This window comes from Manacus candei, unplaced genomic scaffold (genome assembly GCF_025592945.1).
Source record: "Manacus candei isolate 608988 ecotype Guabito, Panama unplaced genomic scaffold, ASM2559294v1 h1tg000119l, whole genome shotgun sequence".
NCBI lineage: Eukaryota > Metazoa > Chordata > Aves > Passeriformes > Pipridae > Manacus > Manacus candei.
Window position 1 is genome coordinate 261,192 of NW_026138167.1, and position 22,819 is coordinate 284,010.

A 22,819-nucleotide genomic window follows, 5' to 3' on the forward strand; every position below is an offset into this window, starting at 1 on the left:
CCCCTGAGAAGGAAGAAGTCCTCTCTCCTTCCAGAGTGCTCCGTGAACATGAACTGGTGCCATTTTCCACAAAACTAGATCCGTCGGTGTACAGCTCCCAGTCAGGATCTGTCAGTGGTTCGTCCTTCAAGTCTCTTCTGCTCGCGTAGACTTGTTCAATGGTCTCTACACAGTCATGCTCCAGGGTGCCTTCTTCCTGTGTAGACCTAAGGAATTCTGCTGGGTTGAGATGGTTAGTAATTTTCAGTTCAACATCATCTTGTTCTCTCAACAAAGCCTGGTATTGCAACATGCGGCTGGAGGAGAGCCAATGCCCCCCTTTTTGCTCTAGAACTGCTATGACCATGTGGGGCACGTACACTATCATGTGTTTTCCCAGAGTCAATTTGCGCGCTTCCTGTATTAAAATGACCGTCGCTGCCACAGCTCTGAGACACCCCGACCATCCCCCACTTACTGCGTCTAGCCGTTTGGAGAAGTACCCAACCGGTCTCTTCCAGGATCCTAATCGCTGAGTGAGTACTCCTAAGGCCATTCGCTGTCTCTCACAAACATAGAGCTGAAATTCCTTGGTTGGGTCCGGTAGTCCCAGGGCAGGTGCTTCCTGGAGGGCTTTCTTCAGTTCCTGGAATGCTTTTTCTTGCTCTGTCCCCCAGGTTAGCTTGGACTCCTTTGCTGCTTCATACAGTGGTCGAACAGTCAGTCCGAAGTTAGGAATCCACAGCCTGCACCATCCGACCATTCCTAGAAAAGATCTCAGTTCTTGATTATTTCTAGGCACAGGTATAGCACATATTGCTTGAATTCTATTTGTTCCCAGGTGCCGGACTCCTTGGGAAATTTCACATCCCAGATAGATAACTTTCCGTTTTACTAATTGTGCTTTTTCTTTTGAGACTCGGTAGCCTGCTTGGCCCAGCATGTTTAACAGTTCAATAGTTAACTGACGACAAAGTCCCTGTTCTGTAGCCCCCAAAAAGACGTCATCAACATACTGAAGCACTATATAAGAAAAAGGAGATTCTTTTACCTGCGTCATCTTCCACTCCTCAAGTTCCTTTGCCAACTGGTTACCAAATATTGTAGGAGAACACTTGAATCCTTGTGGTAATCTGGTCCAAGCGAGCTGTCTCTTTCGTCCTGTCTCTGGACTTTCCCATTCAAAGGCAAAGATTTTCCAACTTTCTCGTGCCAGTGGTATGCAGAAGAAAGCATCTTTCAAATCAACCACAGTAAACCACTGAAACTTCTCAGAAACAGATGTTAGCAAGGTATAAGGATTTGCTACAACCGGGTGAATATCTTTTGTAATAAGATTTACTGCTCTCAAATCTTGTACTAATCTATATTTACCGTTTGGCTTTTTAATTGGAAAAATAGGGGTATTAAATTCTGATTCACATTCTGGTAATATTCCTAGAGTTAGGAACTGTGAAATCATAGGGGCTATTCCCTTTCTTGCTTCTAAACTAATTGGGTATTGCCTAACTCTGACAGGTTGTGCTCCTTCCTTCAACTCTATTTTAACTGGGGTGGCTGCTTTAGATTTCCCAGGAACCCCGGTCTCCCACACCCAGGGTACAACAGCCTGTTCAATCTCTTGGGGTATTTCTTCCTTTTCCACTTCTTTCACAACAAAAATTTTTGCTAAATTTTCTTCTGGAATTTCTATCTTGACTCTCCCTTTTTCAAATATAATTTTAGCTTGCAAGGCTGAAAGCAAATCCCTTCCTAATAAACATTCAGGACTGTTGGGCATGTACAGAAATTGATGATCTAATTCTCTTCCCTTAAATTTGATATCTAGAGGTCGCAGAAATGTTCTTTCCTCTATCTGTCCTGAAACTCCCACTACTTGTACGGTTGAATCACTTAATGGCCCCATCAATTTATTCATTGCCGAAAAACTAGCTCCAGTATCTATTCTAAATTCCGTCGGCTCCCCCTCTACTTCCAAAACAACCTTTAAGTCTGAATCTAGCCGACTCTGTCTTCCACAACTCCCTAACATAAATGCTTGGGCGACACCCTGTGGCGTGCCCATACCAACAGGGTTTTGTGGATTCACAAAGCTTTGAGGATTCCAAGGATTCATTCCATTTCCAGCATTTAATGGGCATTCGTTTTTCCAATGTCCTTGTCCTTTACAAAGAGCACACTGATTTGGTCCTATTCTACCACGTCCTCCCCCATATTGATTTCCAAATCCCGACTGATTGTTAAATCCTCTACCCATTCCTCCCCTTCCCCTTCCCCTTCTGCCACGTCCTCTTCCCCTACTACCGACCCCGTTGTTCTCTCTTGAAGCTTGTAAAAGTGCCAACAAGCTCGCTTGCTGTTTCTTAGTACTTTCCTTTTCCCGATTGTTATATGCTTTCCAAGCCACTTCTAACAATTTCTCTAAATCTCTTGTTTCTCTCCCTTCCAGTTTTTGAAATTTCTTTCTAATATATTCTTGTGATTGTCCCATAAAGATCAATGTTAATTGTAATTTTCCAGACTCGTCTTCAACATCTAAATCTGTATACTTCCGAGCTGTTTCCTTTAGCCTTTCTAAAAAGGCAGAAGGGGACTCAGTCTTATCTTGCATTACTGAATATAACTTAGACCAATTCAACGTTTTTGGAATGCCACATCGCACTCCCTCTACCAATAATTCCTGGTAAATTTTTAACTTTTTATAATCTGCGGGGTTATTAGCGTCCCAGTCGGGGTCCTCCCGCGGTACAAAATCGTTTACCGTCCCCCGCGCTGCCCAGGGCAGGGTACGAATCCTTTCCTTTGCTCTCTCCACCATCACCTTTAATACCATTTCTTTTTCTGTTGAATCTAAAATTGTATCTATTAATACCTGTAAATCATTCCAGTCCGGGTCTTGTGTTTTTATAACCATTTTTATAACACGAGTCACCCGCTCAGGATTTTCTCTATATGTCCCAGCTGACTGTTTCCAAATTAGTAAATCATTAGGCGAAAAAGGAACTTTTATCATGATTTTTCCCCTGCCTGCTCCAACCGCTTCTCGCAAGGGAGCCATCAATCTAGGGGGTGAGAGTGAAACGTCTGTCTCCCTCCCCCCTCCCCGTCTTCTTTCCCTCTCCCTTCGCCCTCTCCGAGTCCGTTCTGCTAGAGGAGTTCTGTCACATTCCCGCCCCCCTGTTTCTTCCTCATCCGAGGATGATTCTAACGGGGGCATGGTGTGTGATTGTGCCCTTGCACGTGAAGGGAGACTATTTCTCGGGGGCGCACTTGGAGTTACTCCGGGGGAGACTAACAAAGACACATCCTCCTCTGGTTCTGAAAACCGTATTTTCCGCTCATGTTTATCATCCAATCCTTTCAATATCTTTATACTCCGCTCTTGACATTTCTTACATTTATCATCCTCCAGTTCCAGTTCTTTCGACACTAAGATACCACATTCCTTTTGCCATTCAGTGTTTTGTTCTAAATAATAAAACAAATCCAGATACGGTATTTCATCCCACTTCTCATTCTCTCGTAAATATCGCATCAAAGGGGTTATAATTTCCAAAGTCAGTGAACCATTTCTAGGCCACTGCATCCCTGAGGGTGGGGGAGGGGCAGGAGGGACCCCGAGGTGGGGGGAGGGGCAGGAGGGTCCTGAGGGTTGGGGAGGGGCAGGGAGGGACCCCGAAAGTGAAGGAGGGGCCCTGAGGGTCCCTGAGGGTGGGGGAAGGGTAGGAAGTTCCCCGAGGGTGGGGGAGGGGCAGGAGAGTCTCTGAGGTTGGGGGAGGGGTCCTGAGGGCCGCTGAAGGTGGGGGAGGGGCAGGGAGGGCTCCTGAGAGTGGGGGAGGGGTAGCAGGTTCACTGGGGGGAGGGGAAGGAAGGGACCCTGAGGGTGGGGGAGGGACAGGAGGGACCCTGAGGGTTGGGGAGGTGCAGGAAGGGGGGGGAGGGGTTTTGGGGGGGCCCTTAAAGGTGGGGGGAGGGGCTGAAAGTGGGTCCATCATTGGGAGGGGACACGCCCACCCAAAACCCAGTAAGTCTCAGTTGAGCTCCCAGTTCAGGGAGGGGGAGAGGATGCAAAAGACACGCCCACTTGCAGAGGCTATGGCCACCTTGGGATGGGACACGCCTATCAGGGAGAGACCACGCCCACCTAAAGAAGGGACACGCCCACCCCCAAACCACTAAGTCCCAGCTGAGTTCTGCCTTAACTGGTCCTTACTGGTCCCACCACCCCATTCCGCGTTCCACTGACCTGTACTGGTCCATGCTGGTTTATACTGGTCTATCCTGGTTTATACTGGTCTGTACTGGTCTGACCTTGATGGAGATGCTGAAGTGCCCCCAACCCCCTTAACTGGTCCTTACTGGTCCCACCGCCCCATTCCCCGTTCCAGTCACCTGTACTGGTCCATACTGGTTTATACCGGTTTATACTGGCCCATACTGGTCTATACGGGTTTATACTGACCTGACCTTGATGGAGATGCTGAAGTGCCCCCAACCCCCTTAACTGGTTCTTACTGGTCCCACCACCCCATTCCCCGTTCCAGGGACCCGTACTGGTTTATACTGGTTTATACTGCTCTACCCTGGTTTATACTGGTCTGTACTGGTCTGACCTTGATGGAGATGCTGAAGTGCCCCCAACCCCCTTAACTGGTCCTTACTGGTCCCACTGCCCCATTCCCCAATCCAATGACCCGTACCGGTCTGTACTGGTTTATACTGGTCTATACCGGTCTATACCAGTCCATACTGGTCTATACTGGTTTATACTGGTCTGTACTGGTCTGACCTTGACGGAGATGATGAAGCGCCCCCAACCCCCTTAACTGGTCCTTACTGATCCCACCACCCCACTCCCTGTTTCAGTGACCCGTACTGGTTTATATCGGTTTATGCTGCTCTACCCTGGTTTATACCGGTTTATACTGGCCCATAGTGGTCTATACGGGTTTATACTGACCTGACCTTGATGGAGATGCTGAAGTGCCCCCAACCCCCTTAACTGGTCCTTACTGGTCCCACTGCCCCATTCCCCATTCCAATGACCCGTACCGGTCTGTACTGGTTTATACTGGTCTATACCGGTCTATACCAGTCCATACTGGTCTATACTGGTTTATACTGGTCTGTACTGGTCTGACCTTGACGGAGATGATGAAGCGCCCCCAACCCCCTTAACGGGTCCTTACTGATCCCACCACCCCACTCCCTGTTTCAGTGACCCGTACTGGTTTATATCGGTTTATACTGCTCTACCCTGGTTTATACTGGTCTATACTGGTCCATACTGGTTTGTACCGGTCTGTACTGGTCTGACCTTGATGGAGATGCTGAAGTGCCCCCAACCCCCTTAACTGGTCCTTACTGGTCCCACCACCCTGCTCGCTGTTCTAGTGACCTGTACTGGTCCGTACTGGTTTTTTACTGGTCTATACTGGTCCATACTGGTTTATACTGGTCTATACCGATCTATACTGGTCTATGCTGCTCTGTACTGGTCTGACCTTGATGGAGATGCTGAAGTGCCCCCAACCCCCTAAACTGGTCCTTACTGGTCCCACCGCCCTGCTCCCCATTCCATTGACCCATACTGGGTCGTGGTGGCAAGAACCCCAGCAGGAGCCAGGTGGGGTCTCTCCTGCCATTGGATGAGTGCTCTGGGAGGTCAGGGCTGCTCACAGATCCAGATCACAGCAGCACATTTCCAAGAACACTGTCAAATGGGAAGGGCAAAGCACAATTATTAGGAAGGAATGGAGCTTTTCTCAGTCAGTGTTTCCAGTTTCCTACTCCTGAGGAATCTGGGGGTTGAGAAATGGAAAAGAAACTCTCATGTTGGACAAGTCACTGAGACTCCTGAGCTGTAACTTGGAATGCACAAGTGCTTCTGTAAGCAACTTCCTAAAGTGCTTTCGGTCTCTGCTCTGCTTTTGACAGAAGCAGCATCACTTCTGCTGGACCCATCTGTTTTTTCTTTATCTACCCTTTTCCACCTTCCTGAGGTTTCTCTCAGGTCAAAGTGAGAGCACAGACATTTGGATGGAGTGCTGACAGGGAAGTCATGAATGGATTTCTGATGTTGAATCTACTGTTTTGAAATCAGAAAATGTGGTACTGAAGTCATCGTTAACCTTTGAGAGGGAAACAGGAGAAAAATCGGATAAACTTGTTGCTAAAAATGAGCTGCTTCAAACTGAGGTTGACCACCTTCAAAGTCTTGTTGCGCCAGAGTGCAGAGAGAAAACTGTTGCTAAAAAAAACAGGCTCCTGGTTTGGTCAGGCAACTTCATAAACCAGTGTCTTACCCTGGCATTGAGACTTGGGAAACCACAGAGAACCCTGATTCTAAGTCTCAGGAGAGAAAGAAACAAGGAGAATTTGAAGTTCAACTGATGTTTCTAGAGTCTCCCAGCTTTCCTCACATTAATGAAAATACACTGAGTGATCCCTGTGATAATGAACAAAGGGAAGATTATTCTTTACCTCCCTCAATTTCCTTTGTGCCTGATACTGAATCCACTAAAAAACCTTGGACTCAAAAAGAGAACCCGACCCAGAAAACAACTCAATTCATTCTGATTCAAGTGGTTAAAGAGCAGAAGCATTATGGCGATAAACCTGGACAAATTAAAAGCCAACCAGTGAAATCCTATCAATATATCACATACCTTCGGATTCCACTTTGTTCTCATCAACAGTTAATACAATTTCCAATGGATATGGGGACAAAATGTTGGCAGCAAAATGCCAAAGATGGGATTAAAACCCAGACGAAAAAGAATTAAAATCACTGGAGAAAAAGAAGAAACCAGTCTTCAACCAAGAGCTTCACCCTGTTACTGTTTTGTTGATATTACCTTTTTGCTTTTTATTCTAATAATCATATTGTATGTTAAAATTTGGATGATTATGAAACAGTCAGCTCACTGATTACCCCCATCAATACTAGACAATGCCCGCAGTATACACCCGTCCCAACCCCTCCAGGAACCCTCAAATCCCATCCTGGTCCCACAGGACACTCCCAACTTCCCCTCAAACACTCCGAGGCCCCCAGATTGACTCCCAGATCCAGAAAACTCTTGCTGCCTGCCCATGGAGTGCCCAGTGTGGCCCACCAACTGCACCACAAAGCCAAAGCTTCCAGGCTTTCTTTCCTGGGAATTAGGGCTCTTGTTTCCTGTTTTCAGCCATGCCTCCCAGCTGATAGCCCAACTCCCAAACTGCTAGCATGCCTGTTGATACAGAATTGTTAAAATAAACCTTGCCAGTATATGTTTTCAGACACCGATTATTTAGTGTCGTTTCATTTTAATCCACCCCAAGGGAATTATTAATAAAAACCTGAGTTATCCCCTCTCCCCTTTTCCTGGGGCGGGTTCTAACACCAATCAGCACTGACTCCGCCCAGTAGGCATAGCAAAGGAAGTTTCCTTTTGGTTTAGGGTTTAGTGTTAGGGTTAGGGTTAGGGTTAGAGTTTAGGGTTAGGGTTAGGGTTAGGGTTAGGGTTAGGGTTAGGTTTTGAGTTAGGGTTAGGGTTAGAAAGGGTTAGGGTTAGGGTTAGGAAATTTAGGCTTAGGGTTAGAGTTAGCATAAGTTAGGGTTAGGGTTACGGTTAGGGTTAGGGTTAGCAAAAGACAGGGTTACTGTTAGGGTAAGGATTAGGGTGAGGAAGAATTTGTCTCAGTGCGCGATCTAACAATCGTGGTTTTAGCCCATTCTGGACACGCAGCGCTGCCCAATAAGCCCCTCTGGGGCTATAAGCCCGATTCACTGCCCACCGCTGTCAGAATCTTTTGCTTTTTCTCTTGGGTCTCTGCTTTTGCTGTTGCTGTTCTGTTGCGTGTCTGGCAGAATACCCACCGCCGTCCAGTATGTACTCTGCTTCTATAGAGCACTGTCCCCCGACCCCAACATTAAAAGAGAGACTGGAAGCTATGTGCAAACCCTGTTCCTTAACCCTAACCCTAACCAAGAGACTGCAAGCTATGCGCAAACCTTTTTCCCTAACCCTAACGTTAAAAGTGAGAATGCAAGCTATGCGCAAACCCTTTTCCCTAACCCTAACCCTAAAAACGAGACTGCAAGTTATGCGCAAACCCTCTTCCCTAACCCTAACCTTAAAAAAGAGACTGCAAACTATGCGCAAACCCTGTTACCTAACCCTAACCTTAAAAAAGAGACTGCAAGCTATACGCAAACCCTTTTCTCTGAACCTAACCTTAAAAAAGAGACTGCAAGCTATGCTTTCGGCCTCTGCTCTGCTTTTGACAGAAGCAGCATCACTTCTGCTGGACCCATCTGTTTTTTCTTTATCTGCCCTTTTCCACCTGCAAAAAGAAAAGTTGCCCAGTCAGTGCGCTGCAAACAGGCAGGTTTCTCTCAGGTCACAGTGAGTCCACAGACATTCGGATGGAGTGGTGACAGGGAAGTCATGAATGGATTTCTGATGTTGAATCTCCTGTTTTGAAATCAGAAAATGTGGTGTTGAAGTCATCGTTAGCCTTTGAGAGGGAAACAGGAGAAAAATCGGATAAATTTGTTGCTAAAAATGAGCTGCTTCAAACAGAGGTTGACCACCTTCAAAGTCTTGTTCAAATTTGGATGATTATGAAACAGTCAACTCACGGATTACCCCCATCAATACTAGACAATGCCCGCAGTATAAAGGCAAAAAGCCCTCCCAGCCCCTCCAGGAACCCTCAAATCCCATCCCGGTCCCACAGGACACTCCCAACTTCCCCTTAAACCCTCCGAGGCCCCCAGACTGCCTCCCAGACCCACAAAAACCCACAAGATGCCCCCAAACCCCTCCCAGTTACCTCCAGCCCTCCCAGGACCTTTCAAACCCTCTCCTAGTTGCCCCCTTCCCCTTGAGTATGCCCCCAAACTCTCTCCCAGTTCCTTCGCGCATCCCCGACGATTCCCCAAAACCCCTCACAGCTGCCCCAATCTCCCCAACCTCCCTCCCAAACCCCCAAACTCCCCCAAACACCTTCCCAGTTACCCCCACGACCTCCAAGCCCTTCTCAGCCTCCCCATTCCTTCCCAAAGCCCCTCCCAGTTGCCGGCCCGTCCCCCAGGCTCGGGTGAGGAGGTGCCCCAGGCTGACGGGCCCGCCCAGACAGGGGCAGTTCCAGCAGCATGTCAGGAGCCACCCCCTGCCCCGAAAGCTCCCGCCCGCCCTGGAGCCACCTCAGCTGCCCCTGCAGGGGAGAAATCCAGGCCGGAGCAGAGCAGGGGGCAGGGCCGGGCTGGGACCTCGATGCCCTTTCCTGGGCACTTGAACACTCTCTGCACCCCCGTTCCCGGCCGTGCCGGCTGTCCTTCCTCCCCAAGCCATGAACAGGTTTTGGGGCTCCCTCGTTGGTCGCAGCCAATAGAACGGCTCTGCTGGAATGACGTCATTGCCAAATTCTGCTGGGCCCCTGTCCTTGTGCCGGTGAGTCACCCAATAGAACGTCGAAACTTCCGCGGGGGCTGCCGGGAGCGGGGCGGTGATGGCGGGGGAGGGGAGGATCGGGATTGAACCCAATTGCTACCGATCGATCCCGGCCCCAGGGTCTCCCCCCGCCGCGCTGTTTTTCACGTGTGGCCCCAACGAGGCCATGATGGTGTGGGGTGAGTTCAGGGGGTCCGGGGGCTCCTGGTGACCCCTCCGAATCTCCCCCAAGACTCTTGGGAACCGCCCAGATCCCCCCCAAGACTCCTGGGGACCCTCCGCCTTTCCCCCTCCTCCCCCAAATCTCCTGTGCATCCCCTTAACCCTTGAAAATCTCCTGGGACTACCTCAGACCCCCAGACTCCCTCCTGGGGGCCCCCAAACACTCTTCAGGACTCCGGGGCCCCTCCCGACCCCCTCCTAGAGTCTTTTGGGTGTCACCAACCCTTTACGGCGGATTCCTCCGTCCATTTTTCCACCCCGGACTGCTGGGGGTCCGCCCCCCCAAGAAACTACTGGGAACTCCCCAGTGTCCCACCACGAGATTCCTGGGTCCCTCCCCCCCCCCAACCCCCTGTGGGTGCCCCCATCCTTTCTTCCCCTCGAAAATATTCTTGGGGGTCCCCCAATGTCTCCTCCAGCCCCCATCCTGCCAGGGATGGATTTGGGGGGATCTCCTTCCCCTTCCCTCTGGCCCGAAGGCAAATGCCCTCCCTGTCCTTCTTCCTTCGCCCCCAGGCAGAAAAGAGAAGAGAAACAGCCAGTTGGCCCTGGCAGGTGTGGGTGTGTGCAGGCTGTGGTTGAGTGGTTGAGAAGGGAGAGGAGGGCGCTGGTGTTTGGGCCAAGTCCAGCAGGTGATGTCTTTTGTATCTGGCAGTCCTTGGTCCGCTCCACGACCATCCAGCTGTCAGTGTTCATGACATACCCATCAGCCCTTCTCTTCTTGGCTCCTACACTTGCCAACCCTAAGCTGCTCCTAAGTTCTCTTGCTGTCAGTTCATAAAGAGGTCTTGTCAAGTGTTACTGATTTAGAAACTAAACCCTGACATCTTTGTCTTTGCCAAAGATGTGTGTGAAAGGGCAGTGCGGTTGCAAAGCAGTGTTGAGCTTCACATTGGGTGACTTGGCAGCTTCCTCTGCATCACCCATGCACCCTGGGTTTCTTTGAAAAGTACTTTTCACTCCAAATGTGACACCACATTAGCCTGTAGGACATCCTGTCCCCAAATGGATAACTGTAAATATTAATAATTAAAAAGTGACCCCCTCCATTATTCAAGAAAAGCTTGTATCTCTGTCCTAAAAGCATCCAAGGGTCACGTCCCCCAGTTTTCTATCTGACAAGGGTTTGGAGGGGCTGCTTTGTGCAGGGAACCCTTTGGAGGCCCCTTGCACATGGGTAGGGCTGCACTCTGGGGGTGTGGGGCTTTGGTTCTTTGGTTGCCAGGGGCCACTGTGAGTCACTGAGCCGGGGTGGGGACAATGGGCAGGGCTGGCTGGGACAGGCTGTGGCACCTGTGACATAAAAGGGAAGTGTCCCCGTGGGGCAGCTCTGCAGGGCCCATCAGGGGATGCTGCCCAGTGCAGCCTGTGCTGTGGGGAGCACGCACACAGGGAGAGGCTGGGCCGGACGAGGGCCGGGGAACAAGGCCGCCCCAGGGAGTGGGTTCTGCCCCTGCCTGCAGGGCCCAGCCCCTGGCAGGAGTGCCTTGGGCAGGGCCCGGTGCTGCTGCTGGGGCAGGGGGTGAGGTCTTGCCGCCTGCCAGCTGCCTGGGCCCCTGTCCTTGCTGCACCACATCCCCGAGGCTCCATCCCCGCTCCCCCAGCGCCAGCTCCCTCCTTCCCAGCCCCAACCAAGCCCTTCTCTGTGTCCTCCTGCAGGCCATGGCTTTCACAACATTCCTTTTGGTGCTTGTGCAAAGCATCATCCAGTCCCTGCAGGCGGTCGGGGAGGGGCTGCACAAGACTCAGTGAGCTTGGAGGTCTTTTCCAAGCTGAAGGACTCTTGGATTCTGTGATTGTGTGCTGGATTCAGCTGGGTCCGTGTTAGCAGCATTAGTTTGCTCCCAAAGTTTCCTTGCTGTCAGCTCTTGTGGCCTAAGGCTTGAGCTCCTTTAACTCCTTGTGCTGAGCTACTGATGGGAAACGAGAGGCCTCTGCGAGCAGATTCCTGGTGTTCCCTGTAGAACAGTGAGGGAGAAGGTGTAGTCAAGTGGGAAGAGGAGTACTGTTTGTGTGTGGCCTCCTATGTGGCCTTGGCGCCTTTGAGGGGCTTGAAGGAGAAAAGAGCTTTGTTAAAGTGAGAAGTGAAATAGTGTGTTGGCTGTTCTCTCTGCAGGGAGAAGCTGTCGGTGGGGGAGGGGTCACCGAGTGGGGGAGAGGCCATAAAGTGGGGGAGGGGCCACAGAGTGGGAGAGGGGTCACAGAATGGGGGAGGGGTCACAGAGTGGGGGAGGAGCCACAGAGTGGGGGAGGGGCCATAAAGTGGGGGAAGGGTCTGAGAGTGGGGGAGGGGTCAGAGAGTGGGGGGGGGGCCATGAAGTGGGAGAGGGGTCACAGAGTGGGGTAGGGGCTACAGAATGGGGTAGGGGCCACAGAATGGGGAAGGGACCATAAAGTGTGGGAGGGGCCACAGGGTGGGGGAGGGGTGACAGCCTGGACTCGGGGGGTCAGGGCAGTGACCTCGGGGAGGGGGAGGGGTCAGGGCATGGGGTAGGGGTCTCACCTGATCCCGGGGCTATCGGGGCCATGGCGGGGCCGAACCTGGTGGGGACACCCAAGTTTTTCCCAAATTTCCCCTCATTTTTCCCAGTTTTTCATCCATTTCTCCCAAATTTCCCACTCTTTCCCCAATTTTCCCCCCATTTCCTCCATTTTTCCCAAATTTCCCCATTTTTATCAATTTTTCCCCATTTCTTTTCCAAATTCCTTCCATTGTTCCCAAATTTCCCCCATTTTTTCCCATTTTCCCCAAATTTCCCCCCATTTTTCCCAACTTTCCCCAATTTTTCATCCAATTTTACCCAAATTCCCCCATTTTTTTCTCAATTCACCCCATTTTTCCCAAATTTCCCCATTTTCCCCAAATTCCCCCATTTTTTCCCAATTTTTTCCTAAATTTCCCCTAATTTTTCCCCATTATTCCCCATTTTTCCTGATTTTTCACCCGTTTTCCCCAAATTTCTTACTCTTTTCCCAATTTTCCCTCCATTTCCCCTCAAAATCCCCCATTTCCCCAAATTTCTGACTTTTTCCCCAAAATTTCCCCCGTTTGTCCACATTTTCCCGGATTTTCCCCCAGTTTTCCTAAATTTCCCTCCATTTTTCCCCATTTTTATCAATTTTCCCCAAATTTCCCACTTTTTTCACAAATTTTCCCCCATTTTTCCCAATTTTTCATTCGTGTTCACCAAATTTCCCACTTTTTTCCCCAATTTTTCCCCATTTCCCCCAAAATTCCTGTTTTTTCCCCCCCATTTTTTCCCACTGGGGAAATTTGGGAAATTTGGAAAACTGGGGACCCAAAAATCCAAGAAAATGCGGGGAAATGGGGGATAAATGGGGGGAAAATCTGGAGAAAAATGTGTGAAAATGTGGGCAAAATGGGGGGAAAATCAGGAAAATGGTGAAAAATCTGGGAAAATGTGGGCAAATGGGGAAATTGCGGAAAATTCTGGGAAAAATGTGAGAAAAATCCGGGGAAATGGGACAAAATGGGGGAAAATGTGGGAAATTCTGGGGAAAATGGGGAAAAATATGGGAAAATCTGGAAAAATGAGGAAAAAAGGGGGAAAATGGGGAAAAATGTGTGAAAATCTGGGAAAATGTGGGGAAAATGGGGGGAAAATCTGGGAAAATGGGGGGAAATCGAGAAAAACTCTGGGAAAATGGGGAAAAAATTGGGAAAAAACTGGGAAAATGGGGAAAAATTGGGAAAAAACCTGGGAAATTCTGGGGAAAATGGGAGAAAATCTGGGAGAAATGTGGAAAAAATGGGGGGGAAAGGGGAAAAAATGGAAAAAATCTGGGAAAAATGGGGAAAAATGAGGAAAAATCTGGGAAAATGTGGGAAAAATCATGGAAAATGGGGGGAAATTGGGAAAAAATCCGGGGAAATGTGGGAAAAAAAGGGGGGAAATGCGGGAAAATGGGGAAAATAATTGGGAAAAAATCTGGGAAAAAATGGGAAAACTGAGGAAAAATCTGGGGAAAGAGGGAGAAAATCTGGGAAAATGTGGGGAAAAATTTGGGAAAATGTGGGAAAATGGGAAAAAATCGGAGAAAATGGGGGCGAAATGGGGAAAAATCTGGGGAAAATGGGGAAAAATCTGGGAAAATGTGAAAAAATTGGGAAAAACTGTGTGAAAATGGGGGAAATGAGGAATTAATCAGTGAAAATGGGGGGAAATGAGGAAAAATGTGTGAAAATGGGAAAAAATGGGAAAAAAATCCGGCAAAATGGGGAAAATCGGGAAAAATCAAGAAAAATGTGGGAAAATGTGGGAAAATGTGGGAAAACCTGGAAGAAAATCTGGAAGAAAATCTGAGAGAGAAATCTGAGAAAATGTGGGAAAAATAGGAAAAAATGTGGGAAAAATCTGGGAAAATGTGGGAAATTCTGGGAAAAGTGGAGGAAAAATCTGGGAAAAATCCGGGAAAATGTGGAAAAAATTGGGAAAAATCTGGGAAAATGGGGGGAAAATCTGGGAAAATGGGGACAAAATGGGGAAAAATCTGGGAAAATGGGGTAAAAATGGGAAAAAATCTGGGAAAATGTAGGAAAATTGGGAAAAATCTGGAAAATGGGGGGGAAATGGGGAAAAATTCAGGCAAATGTGGAAAAATGGGGGAAAATCTGGGAAAAATGGGGAAAATGGGGGGAAATGTGGAAAAATGGGGAAAAATGTGGAAAAACTGGGTTAAACTGGGAGGAACTGGGAGAAACTGGGCCAGAGGGAAAGGGATGTTGCCATGGAAATGTGAGCCCGCCCCTCCCCCACCCGGCCCAGGGCCCACGGGGGGGGGAACTGGGTTAAACTGGGACATACTGGGAGGCACTGGAGAGGACACTGGGAGTTACTGGGAGCTACTGGAAGCTACTGGGGGGGTCACTGGGGTTACTGGGATGGACACCGGAGTTACTGGGAGCTACTGGGGGGGTCACTGGGGTTACTGGGATGGACACTGGGGTTACTGGGAGCTACTGGAGGGGTCACTGGGGTTACTGGGAGTTACTGGGAGCTACTGGGGGGCTTACTGGGAGTTCCTGGGAGCTACTGGGGGGGTCACTGGGGTTACTGGGATGGACACTGGGGTTACTGGGAGCTACCGGGGGGGTCACTGGGGTTACTGGGAGTTACTGGGAGCTACTGGGGGGCTTACTGGGAGTTCCTGGGAGCTACTGGCTGGACACTGGGGTTACTGGGAGCTACTAGGAGCTACTGGGGGGGTGACTGGGGTTACTGGGGGGGTCGCTGGAGATACCAGAGGCATTACTGGGGTTACTGGGAGCTACTGGGAGCCACTGGGAGCGGCCCATCCCCCTCCCTCCCCAAGGTCACCCCAAGGAAACGGAGGGGGGGCGGGGGGGAAGCCCTGCCCCCTCCCAGTCCCTCCCAGTCCCTCCCAGTTCCCTCCCAGTCCCTCCCAGTACCTGAACTGGTCACACTGGGAGCGGCTCCAGGTCCCCCCTCCAGTTTGGGCCCCCGGGGCTATTTTTGGGACCCGGTGACGTCACTGGGGGGGAGGGGCCTCGAGGGGGCGTCCCCTCCCCTCTCCCTTCCCAGTACAGACCAGTAAGGGACCAGTAACGGCCCCAGTGGGGGGGGGAGGGGAAGGAGGGAACACTGAGGGTGGGGATGGAGCAGGATGGTCCTTGAGCGTGGGGGAAGGGCAGGAGGTTCCCTGAGGGTGGGGGAAGGGCAGGACCGTCCCTGAGGGTGGGGGAGGGGTAGGCGGGTCCCTGAGGGTGGGGGAGGGGCAGGAGGGACCCCGAGGTGGGGGGAGGGGCAGGAGGGTCCTGAGTGTTGGGGAGGGGCAGGGAGGGACCCCGAAAGTGAAGGAGGAGCCCTGAGGGTCCCTGAGGGTGGGGGAAGGGTAGGAAGTTCCCCGAGGGTGGGGGAGGGGCAGGAGAGTCTCTGAGGTTGGGGGAGGGGTCCTGAGGGCCCCTGAAGGTGGGGGAGGGACAGGGAGGGCTCCTGAGAGTGGGGGAGGGATAGCAGGTTCACTGGGGGGAGGGGAAGGAAGGGACCCTGAGGGTGGGGGAGGGACAGGAGGGACCCTGAGAGTTGGGGAGGTGCAGGAAGGGGGGGGAGGGGCTTTGGGGGGGCCCTTAAAGGTGGGGGGAGGGGCTGAAAGTGGGTCCATCATTGGGAGGGGACACGCCCACCCAAAACCCAGTAAGTCCCAGTTGAGTTCTGCCTTAACTGGTCCTTACTAGTCCCACCACCCCATTCCGCGTTCCACTGACCTGTACTGGTCCATACTGGTTTATACTGGTCTATCCTGGTTTATACTGGTCTGTACTGGTCTGACCTTGATGGAGATGCTGAAGTGCCCCCAACCCCCTTAACTGGTCCTTACTGGTCCCACCGCCCCATTCCCCGTTCCAGTAACCTGTACTGGTCCATACTGGTTTATACCGGTTTATACTGGCCCATACTGGTCTATACGGGTTTATACTGACCTGACCTTGATGGAGATGCTGAAGTGCCCCCAACCCCCTTAACTGGTTCTTACTGGTCCCACCACCCCATTCCCCGTTCCAGGGACCCGTACTGGTTTATACTGGTTTATACTGCTCTACCCTGGTTTATACTGGTCTGTACTGGTCTGACCTTGACGGAGATGATGAAGCGCCCCCAACCCCCTTAACTGGTCCTTACTGATCCCACCACCCCACTCCCTGTTTCAGTGACCCGTACTGGTTTATATCGGTTTATACTGCTCTACCCTGGTTTATACTGGTCTATACTGGTCCATACTGGTTTGTACCGGTCTGTACTGGTCTGACCTTGATGGAGATGCTGAAGTGCCCCCAACCCCCTTAACTGGTCCTTACTGGTCCCACCACCCTGCTCGCTGTTCTAGTGACCTGTACTGGTCCATACTGGTCCATACTGGTCCGTACTGGTTTTTTACTGGTCTATACTGGTCCATACTGGTCTATACTGGTCTATACCGATCTATACTGGTCTATGCTGCTCTGTACTGGTCTGACCTTGATGGAGATGCTGAAGTGCCCCCAACCCCCTTAACTGGTTGTCATGGTTTGAATCTTGTTTTCCCCCAGAGGCTAGAAAAGTGGTAGACCCCAAGGGGTGGAAACCCCTGGAAGTTTTGGAGTTCTGTCCAATGGGCGCTCCTGCAGAAATGTAAACATATCACAAGCTCACCGGAAAAGAAGAGTAGTAGTTTTGGTTGTTGTTGGAGAGGTGGCCATGTTGTGAGCCACGAGGAAGGGGCTCTGAGCCCCTTGGGCCCTCTGGGCCCTCCCAGCCCCTGGCTGGGGGGCTGCAGGGACCTGGAACAGCATAAAGCTGGGCTAGGTGCCTGTAGTTATGCCGGGAGATGTTTTCTCCATGGGCGCAGAGCAGCAACCGGCACTGACCAGAGAAATGGTGGCAGAGAGCCAGGAGAGATAACACCTGAACTGAAGGAGCAGCAGAAGCAACATGCAGCACCAGAGAAAGGACTCCTGGAAGGAGAGCCGGGAGGAAGAGAGAGCCAGCAGCCTGAGAGACAGAGTTCTGGGGGTAAGACTGTACCAACCCCCCCAAAACTCCTTTGAGATCCCTCTGAGAAAAGAGGGAGATGGACTCCTATTAAGGAGAAGAGTTTTAGACATGCAGCACTGGAGAGAGAGAGAGAGGAACTGAGAAGCTCAGAGTGTCCCGGAGCTGGACCGGGACGGCCAGAGGAATGCGGGGGGAGTTGACCTTGGCTCCCCCCCCTTGCACTGCTGCCACAGTGGCAGCCTGAGAGACAGGGCACAGAGACCCTGCAAGGAGCTGAGTCTCCTGGAGATACCAGACCATCACGAAGACCCCCCTGTGTCTTCGTGATATGACGTGGTGATACGACCTTGTCTGGGGTTACGAAGCCCACGGAAGACCCCTCGGTTGGAGGCGATGGGGCCGAGAGAGGCTTGAATACCTCCCTCGTGAGTGCTGGCAGAAATCCAGCTATCAGCTGCTGCATGTGGAGAAGACAGACAGACTGCTGCCTCAGAAGATGCTGCTGTTCAGAGACTGGAAGGGATCTGTCCTTCTTTCCCTCCTGGACTTTTATTTGGAGGGGAGAAGAGATCTGATCATTGTAAATACATATGTCATGGTAGAGATAGTTTGTGATCATGTGTATAGTGTGATATGGTATTTATTTATACAGTCATTGTAATATATTCCCTTTCCCCCACTTTGAGTCTGGTGTGTGTTTTGTCTGGAAAAACCCATCTCACATTAGGTTGAGATGTGGGAGGGGGGATGGAGCTAGGGAATTGGATTTTGGGGCTATCTCAAACCATGACACTGGTCCTTACTGGTCCCACCGCCCTGCTCCCCATTCCATTGACCCATACTGGGTCGTGGTGGCAAGAACCCCAGCAGGAGCCAGGTGGGGTCTTCCTGCCATTGGATGAGTGCTCTGGGAGGTCAGGGCTGCTCACAGATCCAGATCACAGCAGCACATTTCCAAGAACACCGTCAAATGGGAAGGGCAAAGCACAATTATTAGGAAGGAATGGAGCTTTTCTCAGTCAGTGTTTCCAGTTTCCTACTCCTGAGGAATCTGGGGGTTGAGAAATGGAAAAGAAACTCTCATGTTGGACAAGTCACTGAGACTCCTGAGCTGTAACTTGGAATGCACAAGTGCTTCTGTAAGCAACTTCCTAAAGTGCTTTCGGTCTCTGCTCTGCTTTTGACAGAAGCAGCATCACTTCTGCTGGACCCATCTGTTTTTTCTTTATCTGCCCTTTTCCACCTGCCTGAGGTTTCTCTCAGGTCAAAGTGAGAGCACAGACATTTGGATAGAGTGCTGACAGGGAAGTCATGAATGGATTTCTGATGTTGAATCTACTGTATTGAAATCAGAAAATGTGGTGCTGAAGTCATCGTTAGCCTTTGAGAGGGAAACAGGAGAAAAATCGGATAAATTTGTTGCTAAAAATGAGCTGCTTCAAACTGAGGTTGACCACCTTCAAAGTCTTGTTGCGCCAGAGCGCAGAGAGAAAACTGTTGCTAAAAAAAACAGGCTCCTGGTTTGGTCAGGCAACTTCATAAACCAGTGTCTTACCCTGGCATTGAGACTTGGGAAACCACAGAGAAGCCTGATTCTAAGTCTCAGGAGAGAAAGAAACAAGGAGAATTTGAAGTTCAACTGATGTTTCTAGAGTCTCCCAGCTTTCCTCACGTTAATGAAAATACACTGAGTGATCCCTGTGATAATGAACAAAGGGAAGATTATTCTTTACCTCCCTCAATTTCCTTTGTGCCTGATACTGAATCCACTAAAAAACCTTGGACTCAAAAAGAGAACCCGACCCAGAAAACAACTCAATTCATTCTGATTCAAGTGGTTAAAGAGCAGAAGCATTATGGCGATAAACCTGGACAAATTAAAAGCCAGCCAGTGAAATCCTATCAATATATCACATACCTTGGGATTCCACTTTGTTCTCATCAACAGTTAATACAATTTCCAATGGATATGGGGACAAAATGTTGGCAGCAAAATGCCAAAGATGGGATTAAAACCCAGACGAAAAAGAATTAAAATCACTGGAGAAAAAGAAGAAACCAGTCTTCAACCAAGAGCTTCACCCTGTTACTGTTTTGTTGATATTACCTTTTTGCTTTTTATTCTAATAATCATATTGTATGTTAAAATTTGGATGATTATGAAACAGTCAGCTCACTGATTACCCCCATCAATACTAGACAATGCCCGCAGTATACACCCGTCCCAACCCCTCCAGGAACCCTCAAATCCCATCCTGGTCCCACAGGACACTCCCAACTTCCCCTCAAACACTCCGAGGCCCCCAGATTGACTCCCAGATCCAGAAAACTCTTGCTGCCTGCCCATGGAGTGCCCAGTGTGGCCCACCAACTGCACCACAAAGCCAAAGCTTCCAGGCTTTCTTTCCTGGGAATTAGGGCTCTTGTTTCCTGTTTTCAGCCATGCCTCCCAACTGATAGCCCAACTCCCAAACTGCTAGCATGCCTGTTGATACAGAATTGTTAAAATAAACCTTGCCAGTATATGTTTTCAGACACCGATTATTTAGTGTCGTTTCACTTTAATCCACCCCAAGGGAATTATTAATAAAAACCTGAGTTACCCCCTCTCCCCTTTTCCTGGGGTGGGTTGTAACACCAATCAGCACTGACTCCTCCCAGTAGTCGAAGCCAGTGACGCAGAACAATCAACACGGACTCCACCTCTTGACTCCACCCAGTGGGCGGGGCCAGTGCTCTATAGAAGCAGAGTACATACTGGACAGCGGTGGGTATTCTGCCAGACACGCAACAGAACAGCAACAGCAAAAGCAGAGACCCAAGAGAAAAAGCAAAAGATTCTGACAGCGGTGGGCACTGAATCGGGCTTATAGCCTGAGAGGGGCTTATTGGGCACCGCTGCGTGTCCAGAATGGGCTAAAACCACGATTGTTAGATCGCCCACTGAAACAAATTCTTCCTAACCCTAACCCTTACCCATAACCCTAACCCTAACCCTAACCCTAACCCTAACAGTAACCCTGTCTTTTGCTAACCCTAACCCTAACCCTAACTTTTGCTACCTCTAACCCTAACCCTAAATTTCCTAACCCTAACCCTAACCCTTTCTAACCCTAACCCTAACTCAAAACCTAACCCTAACCCTAACCCTAACCCTAACCCTAACCCCTAACCCTAACCCTAACCCTAATCCTAACCCTAAATCTAGCCTTAGTAGCTTGCAGTCTCTTTTTTAAGGTGAGGGGTAGGGGAAAGGGTTTGCGCATAGCTTGCAGGTTTTTTTTAGGGTTAGGGAACCGAGTTTGCGCATAGCTTGCAGTCTCTTTTTTAGGGTTAGGGTTAGGGAAAAGGGTTTGCGCACAGCTTGCAGTCTCGTTTTTAGTGTTAGGGTTAGGGAAAAGGGTTTGCGCATAGCTTGCAGTTACTGTGTGGACCAATCAGCACTGACTCCACCCAGTGGGCAAAGCCAATGACGCAGAACAATCAGCACTGACTCCACCTCTTGACTCCACCCAGTGGGCGGGGCCAGTACTCTATAGAAGCAGAGTACATACCGGACGGCGGTGGATATTCTGCCAGACACGCAACAGAACAGCAACAGCAAAAGCAGAGACCCAAGAGAAAAAGCAAAAGATTCTGACAGCGGTGGGCAGTGAATCGGGCTTATAGCCCCAGAGGGGCTTATTGGGCACCGCTGCATGTCTGGAATGGGCTAAGCCCGCGATTGTTAGATCGCACATTGAGACCGATTCTGCCTAACCCTAATCCTAACCCTAACACTAAACCCTAACCCAAACCCACACCCCAACCTTAAACCCCAAACCGTAAACCCTAAAACCTAAACCCTAACCCTTGCTAACCTTAACCCTAACCCTAACCCTAACATCTCATAGCAGAGGGAGGGAGGGGCCTGATTCCTCATCAGATATATCAACAGTCAAAAGCCTGTAAGCTCAGCTCTTGCCTTTTCAGGGCTTCACACCGTCAACACTGGAGGGAGGGAGGGGCCCGACTGCTCATCAGAGGTATCATGCAAGTCAAAAGCCTGAAAAGTCTCCTAGAATGCATAAATCATTTCAGTCTCTGACAATTGGTCCACACAGTAACTGCAAGCTATGCTCAAAGCCTGTTCCCTAACCTTAGAAGAGAGACTGCAACCCTCGAGATGTTGGAGGCTCGAGGCATGGTCCGTGACACTAATCATGGCTATAACTCATAACTTCTTGGAGTATGGGGACTTCCCTCCTTCACCCCCGGCAGATCAAGGCCACCACTTCAACTGACAGACATGGAAGCATCGCTGGACCCCGTGGGCGGTGACTATTCATCTGTCCACTCAGCTTTTCTTTCTCTTACTCTCCCTTGCTCTTATCCTGCCTTTCTCTCCCCTATGCATTTTCTTTCCCCCCACCAAAGGTTATCTCTGTGTGTAGCAGTACCTTTGGATACATGTCCGGAATAAAGACAAGTGCCAAAAAATACTCAAGCACACAAAATATCTTTTATTACAGTGAGAATAATAATAATAGTAATAAACTTAGCAAGAGGAATTAAAAACTAAAAAAGGATACAAAGTAACTATCTTATCGGGTGGCATTAAAACAAATACTACAAACAGCATTTAATACAGTATTAACTAGTGAAAAGGGATACCAAAAAAAAAAAAAGGATCTTAGTAAAAGGGGAAACTAAAGGAAAAATACGATAAACATAAAAGGGGAATTAAAGGAACACTAAAAGGATATTAAAAAAGTTTGTTCTCTCAGTTGCTTCCTATCAAAAAACTGTGCTTACCCACACAGACAGGCCAGGGCTGTCAGGATCTGCAGCAGCTGGTCGGTACCCATGCTTAGCGGGCGTCCCCGTGGAGCAACACAGTCTCGGTGGTAGGATGAGTATCGCTCAACTCAGCAGCTCCGACACCCCATTTTTATCAGTTCCACATTACACGACGTAGGGCCAGTACGCAGTATAAGGTGATGCCTGAATGGCAGCCAAACACCGCCTGATCATTACCTCGTGGCAGCAGTCTGCGCATGCCCTACTTGTAGGGCAAGGGGCGAGCGACCCCTGCCCACATAATCTTCCTCCCATCATCATCTTTCTCACCCCTATGGATGACCTCTACCATTGTGTCTCAAGGGTAGATGTATCTATCTTGCAATATGTAACAAAACCAAGGAAGAACTCAGCTCTGATAATAGGGGATATCAGGCTGACTTGCTAAAAAGCAAAATGGACCTTACAATTAGCTTGTGCCATGAAGTTACATTGTACCATACTCTAGCTGGTTTCACATCCTAATATGATTCCGTTCTCACGCCTCTATGCTCCATTGATCATCTAATTCAAAAGTACCCCCCTTACATACCACCGCGTGATCAATGGTAGCAAGAGGGTGATAACGAACTACTCAAAATTGCAACGCATTTAGCCTGGTGTTTATCATTTGACGTACGCATGTTAGTATACAGGGAATCATGCACAATATGCATGTTATTATACATCCAACTATTGACAAGCCTATTAACGCTTTTCGTAACCAGGGCCATCCCCATTTCCAATCACCAAAGAGGTTCCATTCATCATGAACATGTAATTGTTGAGTAAGGGCTTTTAATTTCTGGATGCTAGCATGAACAGATTCAGAATGATCACTTA

At 49.7% G+C, this 22,819-nt stretch overlaps 2 long non-coding RNA genes across 3 annotated transcripts in view; one reads left to right on the forward strand and one right to left on the reverse strand.

The window, feature by feature from the left end:
* Positions 1–4,246: 4,246 nt before the first annotated feature.
* On the reverse strand, positions 4,247–17,113 carry LOC127462136 (uncharacterized). Of its 2 annotated transcripts, none has more exons than XR_007900301.1 (3): positions 16,259–17,113; positions 4,940–5,120; positions 4,247–4,587 (listed from the first exon to the last, which is right to left on the reverse strand). It is a non-coding gene; the product is annotated as an uncharacterized LOC127462136 (long non-coding RNA). The 2 variants fall into 2 exon arrangements; XR_007900302.1 differs by having other exon boundaries at positions 15,957–17,113.
* Positions 9,192–22,819, forward strand: part of LOC127462142 (uncharacterized) — a 72,600-nt gene continuing 58,972 nt past the window's right edge. The window contains exon 1 of the long non-coding RNA XR_007900308.1: positions 9,192–9,329. This is a non-coding gene — a long non-coding RNA (uncharacterized LOC127462142). The remainder of the gene's footprint in view (positions 9,330–22,819) is intronic.